The sequence below is a fragment of the Bidens hawaiensis genome, unplaced genomic scaffold (assembly GCF_021521415.1).
Source record: "Bidens hawaiensis isolate Kalapana, Puna unplaced genomic scaffold, B.hawaiensis_p1.1 tig00023607_1, whole genome shotgun sequence".
Classification (NCBI taxonomy): Eukaryota; Viridiplantae; Streptophyta; class Magnoliopsida; order Asterales; family Asteraceae; genus Bidens; species Bidens hawaiensis.
In genome coordinates this window covers 301,141-311,482 of record NW_027493696.1, presented here as the reverse complement: position 1 = coordinate 311,482, position 10,342 = coordinate 301,141, and the positions used below count along the sequence as shown (strand labels likewise).

At 32.3% G+C, this 10,342-nt stretch overlaps 1 pseudogene; it reads left to right on the top strand.

The window, feature by feature from the left end:
* Positions 1–7,647: 7,647 nt before the first annotated feature.
* On the top strand, positions 7,648–8,661 carry LOC143567683 (putative rRNA-processing protein EBP2 homolog pseudogene; annotated as a pseudogene).
* Positions 8,662–10,342: the final 1,681 nt, after the last annotated feature.

Sequence of the window (10,342 nt, the reverse complement as noted above, 5' to 3'; positions counted from 1 at the left end):
GGATTTCTTCCATTCCTCCACATCCTAGTTGGCTTTGTCAAAAGAGGGATCGTTAGCATCAGCCACAAACTGGATCCTTGCTTGCAGGATCAACTTGGCCACAGACATCTTTGCTTCATCAGTAGCCGCATTGATCCCATCCAATCTTCATTTCCATGGAAATAAGTTGGGAGTCTGCTTGTTTCTTCTCCTTTGTAAGCTTGGCAATCGAACTTATCCTTGGCGGCAGCAGTAAGAGTCCTCATCCCTGACAAAGTGTCCTCGAGGTCCTTAATGATTGATCCATAGTAGGAACAGAGACCTTGAACACCCTACAAACCACAAGCCCGGGACCAACAACAATTGTTAGCAAGGATAGTAAGTAGAATAAAGGATCCTTACCTGAGTAAGCGCCTGGGAAACTTCTTCATGGAGTTGCTTCTCAACTTCGTGAACCTCAGCTTGGGGCTCGGGTATCTTCCTCTTCTTCACAGATTAAGCCTTAGCCCTGGTAGTAACTGTATGAGGACTAGGAGCCGGAGTAGACTTGGAAGGTTCCTTCTTGACTGCTCTTAGAGAAATCAAATGATTGATATCATCAAACAGGAACTGGGTTGCAGGCTTAATACTAGACTTGGGCATGTCTTGAAAAAAACAAAACATATAAGTTTTCATTTTTTATTACAAAATCAATATACTTATCTCTATAATATTACTTACTTGACATGTTACTGCGAATGGAGAGATCTGTCTGATCATCTGTATGAATCAGAATCAGGGATCCTAATTTTAAAGGTACGACTTGTGGGGATCAGTGCAAGAAAAGCAGCTGCTCTCTTTTTGGTTCCTTGAAGATCAGCCAACCGTGCGAAGTTTTCAACTGCATAAAAGTGAAGCAAATCAGCATTATAATTTCAACCTTTATCAAAAAACTTACGAAATTATAAAGCCTACCCCGCATAATCCACCTAGTTGGAAGTATATTCCAATTTGGAATTGAATCCCGTCTAACGAAGAAAAATTGGCTTTTCCAATAAGAGCCATTTTGGGTAACTTTGTCAAGTGGGGTTGGTTGATGAGGGATTTAAACAAGAATAAGCTGGAACCATGAGTGTACAGAGAATACAGGTATGAAAGTTCAGAAAGTCCGAAGTCTAGGTCATGGTCAGCAATAATTTCTTCGAGGGTCAACAAAGTTCGCCAAATCATTGGCATCGCCTGGATGTAGCTAATACCGGTAAGGGTGAAACATCGTTGGGTAAAATCGGGGAATGGATATGAATAACCAAGCAAGAAAGGCAGGCTGGAAAGCAAACCCAGATTTTAGATTATATGTCGCTTGGTGTAGAAGAGTCATATGGCCTGAATATGGTGCCGGAAGGAAACAAGGGTACAAGCTGTTCTATTTCGGGGTCGATGAATTTACAGATCTCCGAGAAGGGGTTTTGTAACAAGTTTGACTCTTCAACTCCTCGTCCATGTGGCTGGCTGAATTTGAAAGACGGCTATCACTAGACATCAGATAAATAGGAAAGCAAAATAATAGTGAAAAGGAGAAAGGATTACCTGATCTATGGTGGAGAGTAGATGAGTAATTTCAGGAATGAAGAGTATAAGAAGGAAATAGGGTTTATCTTTAATCCCTAGTCATTTTCGTTTTAAACCCTATATGTGTTCTTTCATCTGTTTTTGCAGGATGCTTGAAATTCAAAAAGCCAGTTGTTATCCACTTGCAACCGTCATTTTGGGGGCAATTGTTAAGCCATGAATAATCAGTACTGAGGATATGTTATTCTTGGGGACGTGTCTGGATCAATTATCCTTCTTAAGAGTGCTAGAGTTATGTCAGAATCAAGAATCCTCAGTAATTGGTGTTACTAACGATTGTTTCTTATGTGTAGGTTAATATTTGATAGGTATAACGGCTGGAAAACCTAGTCTACCTAATTTCTCGCTACTGGACTCATTCAGCACGTGGTCAAAAGGCATGGACGAAGCTAGTGGGAGAGTGGCGGATTAGTGGGACTTTTAGTTATAGATATTTTTTGTTTACATCGAGTTTATGATCAGCTATGTTATCACTTGTCACTTCGCACACTTTAGCAGTACTCAGAATTCTCTCTAGCAATACACACACACATAGCAGTTATTGTATTACTGATCATAATCTCCAACCCTTGTAACACCCTTTTTTGATTAATAATGAGGTGATAGACGATTTTTCATCACCCGGGGTTTTTGTGCCGGAGATCCAACCAAAATCAAGGGTTTTTCCTCGCAACAAATCACGGTGTTCTTGCTTTCATTCGTTTCATAATTGTTATTATTATCAAGCACTAAACATCACTTTACAAATTTGGTTACATTATCCTTAATCGATTTTTGACCAAAACAAGTTAGATCTATTAAATCCAAAGCTATTAGTTCACTTTTATGAATAATAAAAATATTAATAAATTTCCAAAAAAATATTTAGTAGAGTTACACACGGTTAAAAATATAAAAGCAATAACATAAGAATTTGTAAAAGAAGATACCTGAATTTTTCAAACCTATTTTTCAAACCCGAGTCATAGTTACAAATCCATAATATTCCAGCTAGTATTTAAACTAACAATATAACAAAACATATTTTATCTAATAATATAAAGATAATATGATACTAATTACAAGTAAATTGTAACCCACAACCTTCGTCACATTTATCCAAACAATATAAACTTTGAAATGAATGATTTGTATTGTGAATTCCTTGGACCTGTTTAGCTGCTGCAAATTCGAATTGCTTCTAACAAAGGTCAAATTGGGAAAAAAATATATAGTTAGTAACCTACCATCTTGAAAAGAAAAATAACAAACCATGTTTGAATTAAAAGATCTAACTTTTAATTTTAAAATGTCATATTTTGACTTCAAAGTGTCAACATAATATATGCACTTTTTAAAATCCAAAATGCGTCCACTGTCTTTCTTTTGCTTGAAGCAAACTTAATACAATTAATACAAAATAATTTTTTGATTTCGGTCAAAACATAATTAAATTCAAAATTTTTATTATTGATAAATCAACAATTATATGTATAAACATGCATAAATTACGCTTCACTTAAAGACCATTAAAAAATTTACGGTTACTATTTTCACCATTATTAGTAACTCTTAATAACATAATAGTGGATTGTAAGAGAATATTTAATTGAAAAAGTTACAATAGTCAAAATAAATGTATGTTAATTTTTATATGGACATAATTTGTGAGAGCAAATCTTAAATTTAAAAGTACTTATATCATGTTGATATATTTCAAGAAAGTTATATACACTTTGAATGATTTCATAAAATTGTTTGTAGGTATATAGAACAATGTTGTAAAAGTAGGATTACAAGGCCGAGTACTCTCCGAGTACTCGCTACAAGGTATGTCGCCGGGACGAGTTTCTGTAAATCCGCCTAGTTACTAAGAATTGGTCAAAGGTGGTAAACATCAGCAAGAATCACATCTTATCGGTGAACTTGGGCCGATTTTGACTCAAAAAAATAAAACATAATTCGTATATCAATAATATTAAAGAACAAGTATCATTATTTTTAATTAATGATTAGTAATTTTAGAATATTTTATTATTTAAAATATATTTCTTTTTTATATTGATATTCACCTATTTTTATTATAAATATTAGTAAACTTATTATATTTGACATATATATAATATCAAAAAACTAATTTTCTTTATATTGACAATGTCCGAGTACTCCGAGTACATCCAACTCCCCAGTCGACCGCCTAGGATCCGTTTAGCGACTTTTGCAACCTTGATTTAGAATATAAAAAGTAGATGTTAGTATACTTAAGGAATGTTGACTATAATTTTAATTAACATTATAACATATAGAATGAGTCGACCATATTGAAAAGTATTATTAAAATATAAATTTAACATTTTAACAAAATGTTTTAATACAATATTGACAATTATTTAGACAATGGAAAAAAAAAGATTTGTAGAAATTGGTAATTTGATTTTGTAGTGTGAATGGGTTGGGTGTTGTTACTTACACCTAATTATTTTGATGGTGATATTAGAGGATATGGTGTTAGAGTTAGCCTTTTAATTTTCTGCACAAATATTAATTACCTTAAAAATAGTAATTTTTTATCACTAAATATAATTTCAGAAGTTTAAAATCTAGTTACCATTTTTTAGTTTGTTGTTTTTTTAAGAATATAACTTATATCCCATGACTTCATTAGTAAGATTTCTTGTTCTTGTTTCTACGCCAAACCTAAATTTCAGTTATAACTTTATTTAAGGAAACTTAATTAAGGAAGATTTGAATTATAATTTATAATCGGAAAATTTTAATGGCCTTGCCGGAAAAAAAAATAGTGATAATGTTCACGGTATCTCCGATTTTTAAAGGAACAACATGAATAACAAAATCACAGGAAAATATAAAACTTAAAATAAATATAAAACCACCATTGTTATAGATATAAAACATCACCGAAAAAACTTACCAGAAGACCATAATAACGTCCACATATCAATTACATCGTCGTTTTTGATTTACAACCTAAACTGATTATAAGAAAATCATATAACAATGAAAATAAATATAAAACGTTAGAGGAAAACATTACCGGAAAAAAATATAATCTTGCCGGAAAAACATATAACAAAATCAGCCATTAGACTATAAAATATAACCTTACCGGAAAACGATTAATACCGATCTAGATTACCGGAATATATGAGAGGATCGAAGAATAAGCCGGAAGATCGAGAAAGAGAGATTAAAATGGTTAGGGTTAAAATTGTAAGGTTTAAATATAGTGTATTTGATGATTTGACAAGAGTATGAAAGAAAATAGATGATTTGACATTGATGTGGCAATGATGTAGACATCCTAGAATGATGTCATGTGATAATTGCTCCTTACTTTAATAGTATGTATAAATAACTAAATAAAACAACTCTAGATACTTACCTGCTTATCTAATTATTACTATAAAATAATTTGAAAGTTTGGTGCCGCTAGACCTTTTATTAGTCCAAGTGGCACCACACCGATGGCTGCATCTATTTTTGTGTTTTTTCTATTATTATTTTAGTTCCGATATCATAACGTACGTTACCGAAATTGACCAAATTCCGACTCGCTGCTACAACGCTCAGGACCGACAAAGCTCGGGTTTTACTGACTTTTTTTTACGTAACGAACGTAATCGAAACCAACTGAATTTACATCGACTTACCGCAACGTTTGGGACTGACAACATATGTGTTTACCAACGCCCAGCGTTTACCAACTCATTGTCGCAACACCGGGGGCCGCAACGCTCCGGTTTTTACCAACCGAATAAAGTCATTTTAAATATTTTTTTGTATGTTAATTTGACGAATTTATTTTTTTAGTATTTAACGATTGTGGTTTTACCAAAGTTGTTTATACAATAATTAACGAAAGAAACCGACACTAATCGAATTCACGTAGACTCGCCATCATGACGCTTGGGTTTTACCAACGCTCGGGTTTTATTGACCGAACAAAAATCATTATAATTTTTTTATTATTTATATGTTAATTTGACCAGTTTATTTTTTGTTATAATTCTGGTATCGTTACGAACGTAATCGCTATCAACTAAAATTTTTTATATGTTAATTTTTTGTTATACGAGTGTCACTACTGTTTCCGTGTTAACGTACACATTATTTTTATTTTAATTTAGTGTCGGTATCTTAACAAACCTAACCCATACCAAACAAATCCGTATTTCAAAACGCAACAGGACAGGACGGGTATATAAACATACCTCAACTTTCGCGGCGCAGGGTAAAAACTAGTTTAGTAATAATTTTAAGACTAAAAATGAATGAATTTATTTATTTAAAAGCTTACTTATTTAACATGGGCCAAGTCAGAGGCCGAAACTCACTTTTTAACGGGCTGATTTGTTAGACCCAAGTCTCTTGAGACAAAGTGGGCATATATATATATATATATAATATATATATATATATATATATATATATATATATATATATATATAAACGAAAACATAAAAATCCTACGTGTCACGATGTGGTCGCTCCCTCTTTTTTTGGAGTCACTAGATTTGTTTGATTTTTAAATGGAGTCTTCTCATGCATTTGACCCAAATTCACAGGTATGGGTCTTATCAAACCCAGATTTTCTTAAACGGGTTATAACATCTCATTAAATTTAAACCAATCTCACCAAATATTTGATATAAAAATCCTATAAAGTAGGGACATACTAAAAATTAATATCTTATTTATTTAAAATATATATATATATATATATATATATATATTATTTATAATTAAAAAATCAATTTTATAGTAAAAATAAACGGGTCTTGAGTCTTATCAAACTCATATAGCTTTTAAACCGGGTTATAACATCTCATTTATCTGTGAAACAATTTATCATCAAACCATAAGTATATTATTAACTTTCATACAATAAAAAAATAAATATTCAAAAAATAAATAAATATTAGAAACAAATAATATAAAACAACCCCCGTAATACACGAAAACATAAAAATCCTACATGTCGCGATATGGTCGCTCCCCCCTTTTTTTGGAGTAATCAGATTTGTTTGATTTTTAAATGAATGCTTCTCATTCATTTGACCCAAATTCATGGATTCGGTTCTTACCCAGATATTCCTTAAACGGGTTATAACATCTCATTAAATTAAAAATTATTCTCACCAAATTATTGATGTGAAAATCCTATAAAATATGATATACTAAAAATTATTATATGGGTTTTTTTTTAAAAAAATATTATTTATAATTACGAAACGATTTTATAGTAAAAAAAATAAGTGAGTCTTACCAAACTCAGATATTTTAAACCGAGTTATAATATCTTAGTTATTTGTGAAACCTTTTTATCATCAAACTCTAAGTATATTATAAATTTCATTATAATAAATAAAATTAAACCCAAAAAAAGTATATAAATATTTAAAACGAGTAATGTAAACAGCCCCGTAATACGGGGGGATAAAAACCAATATATATATATATATATATATATATATATAACAGAGAAAGCAGCAATTGACGTTTTAAGGTTTAGAGTTCATCATTCATCATTTACGCCTCTGTTCTTCGGTTGATAATTAGCTAGCAAGGTCAGCTACTTATTTGCCTGCCTTTGGTTTTCATTGATCCATGTATGCACTTCTATTAATATTAATCTTGCTTTTGCACATCGTTAATCTTGGGTTTTAGAAACTTAGTGTTCTGTCTAATTGTATTGTTGCTGAAAGTTCATCCTTTTAGGGTTTTCGTTGATTATGAATAAGAACACATTAGGGTTAATGGCAAGTTTGTTTGTTTGTTATTACAAATTATCTAATATTATATATACATGTTTGATAACATTGTTTCCGAGGTTAATTACATGTTTGGAACATGTAGTATTTTTTTAAAAGCTAAAAGAAAAGAAATCAAACTAGTAACCGCAAACTATATATGAAAAATGCAAACCATGTCATTTCTAATCATGCAGTTTTAATTTATTTGGACTAATTAGTTTAATAACTTATTAAGTTGGTTATTGTTTAACTGTAAGAGCTTACTAAATGGCTATAAAAAGCCTACTTCTAAGTTGTTGGACGTTACCCGAAGATCTTGATATGGATGCTTCTGATTCTGACCCAGAAATCGAATCCCAATCCGACCTAGAATCAGAATCTGAATCCGAAGGTGACGAGGACATTAAACTAACTGAGCCATCAAAAACGCCATATACAACAAAGAAGCTATACTTGACAAACTCGGGGACATAAGCTGGCCCGAGGATGTTGACTGGTTACACAAACTATCACTTGACATTGACCAAGACCAAAAAGTAGACGTTAACGATGACCTGGCACGTGAGCTCGCGTTCTACACACAAGCTCTTGAAGGCACCCGCCAAGCTTATAAAAAAATCCAACCTATGGGCCTCCCGTTTCTTCGCCTTACTGATTATTATGCTGAAATGGTGAAAACCGACACGCACATGGAGAAGATTAAAGGACAGCTTTTATCTGAGAAGAGAAGAATTGAAGAGGCTGAAGAAAGAATAAAGGCCCGGGAGAATAAGAAGAAGGCCAAAGAAGTGCAAGACGAGAAACAAAAAGAACGGGCCAAAACGAAGAAAGAAGAAATAGAGTCGGTTAAGAAAAGTAGGTTTGCGGGTGGTGACAAGGATGGTGATATGGGTTTATCGTTTGAAAGTGGAAAAGAGTCTGACAAGTCTAAGAAGAACAAACGGGCCGGGGTGAACCCTTGGGACCGGTCGAGTGGAAAGGAAAAAATAGGTGGTGGGAAGGACCGTAAGGGGGGGGGGGCATAAACAATAAGAGGAAAAACGGGGATTCAAAGTATGGGTTTGGAGGGAAACAGGGCGGGAAGAAGCAGAATATTGCAGAGACTACTAATGATTTTAAAGGGTTTAAGAAGAGTGATTCTTTCGGGAACAAGAAAAGAAAGAAGTGATCATCATCATTAGGTCATCAGTTTTGGTTCTTTAAGGTCAGATTGTTGTTTTGATTGAATATTAAGTTTAAAATCAACGTTTGTTTCATTCCTGTAGCTTTAGTTTTAGTATTATGAATGTTTTGAGCCTCCAGATATTCTATATGAAAACTTTTATTTACTGCAGCGTGTTCTTTTGGCTTTTGAACTTTTATTGGTTTGTAGATTGTTGTATAACATGTCATTATTTGATGGCCAATCAACCCAATCATGTTATTGCATCTTATGAGATTTCTTAGGCTTGGTAGACACAACTGGTTATGATATGGCAAGAGAAGTAGGTTTTCTATTGATGTTAAAAACTAGAGGTTGCAATATGGGTGGACGGTAACGGGTCATTTTGGTTGTAGTTGAATTGTTTTTTTTTTGTACAGGTCAGAATATGATCATAGAGCACTACCGTGGTACAAATAGACGTTGCCAATCGCTTTCCAAGGTTAACGCAAAGATATTTGAATTATTCTTGTGTACTCGATAAGAAATCAATGGTAAAGATGAATATAGCATATGATCCGAGAGTTTGAAAAATATCGTATAATGTTGATTAGAGTTAACCCCTGTTTTGAGATAACTGTTTTAAAATTTTGTTGGATATTTTATTTGATAAAACATATAGTTTAAATTTAAAAATGAACTTTAATATACATGTAGCATACATATAAATAGATTAACAGTTAACCAAATTTGTTTATCAATAACTAATCTGTCAAATAACATGAGATTACTATTTTGTTGCATGCTTGAACCCTAGGTGTGATTCTGTTCTCGTTAACTGTTTAACTCGTTTAAGTGTTTGTTATTTCCAAACAAAACCTGCTAGTGCGATCAGCACTCGAAAAAACTTCATAAGTTTTTCTTTATAATTGTTTTGTAAATATAACTAAATAAACGAACAAATGTATGGTGTTGACCACATGCTCCTCTGGATTCGATACCTAACTTACTCTGGCTATTGGTAAAATTAGGTTTTTGCATGATCGGTACAACACGGTCATGTGCCATGCAATTGAGGGAAAATTGGTCATTCTATTTATTTAAAAAAAAAACATTTTAATGATAACAATTATATTTATACTCACTCTTTCAAAGACTCATCACCCCCTCTCTGTCATACCCCGACCAAAGGCGGAACATGTCGGGGCATAACATATTGATTAGACAGTAGCCCAAACGACACTAATTAAAGTGACAATAATTATTTAATTCATTAATATCAAAACAAGTACACAATTATAATAATCTAAACAATTACATCATATTTATTGTTTGGATAAATATTTTCATTTTGATCAATGTAAATTACTTGTACCTGTAGTATGTATAAAAATAGAGTTTGTTAACACGAATGTTAGTGAGAATAAATAAGTTTTAGTTGAGATACATATATAGATAAAAACCACAATTCATATGTTAATGTTGAGCATCACAACTCCCATGAAAAATGTAAATAACTAAATAGATGTGGACCCGTCCCTATTGATACGAAATCAAAGCATTTGAGTAAGTGTATGATCATACTAGATGAGGATGAGATACCAACCACCAAACATAAAATAAACAATTAAGAACATAGAGCATTATCATAGAGCATGCAATAATCACACATAAACATATATTGAATTGTGTTATGAATAGATGAATAAATAAAAATGAGTAATTTAAATAGGGTATACATGCCACCCCCAAAATTTAAAAGATGAAAAGGGGGATATGTAAACTCACCTAAACGAGTGGATTAACGAAAATGAGATAGAGATAAAATATTAAGGTAGAAATGGTCGAGCTCTTCGGGACA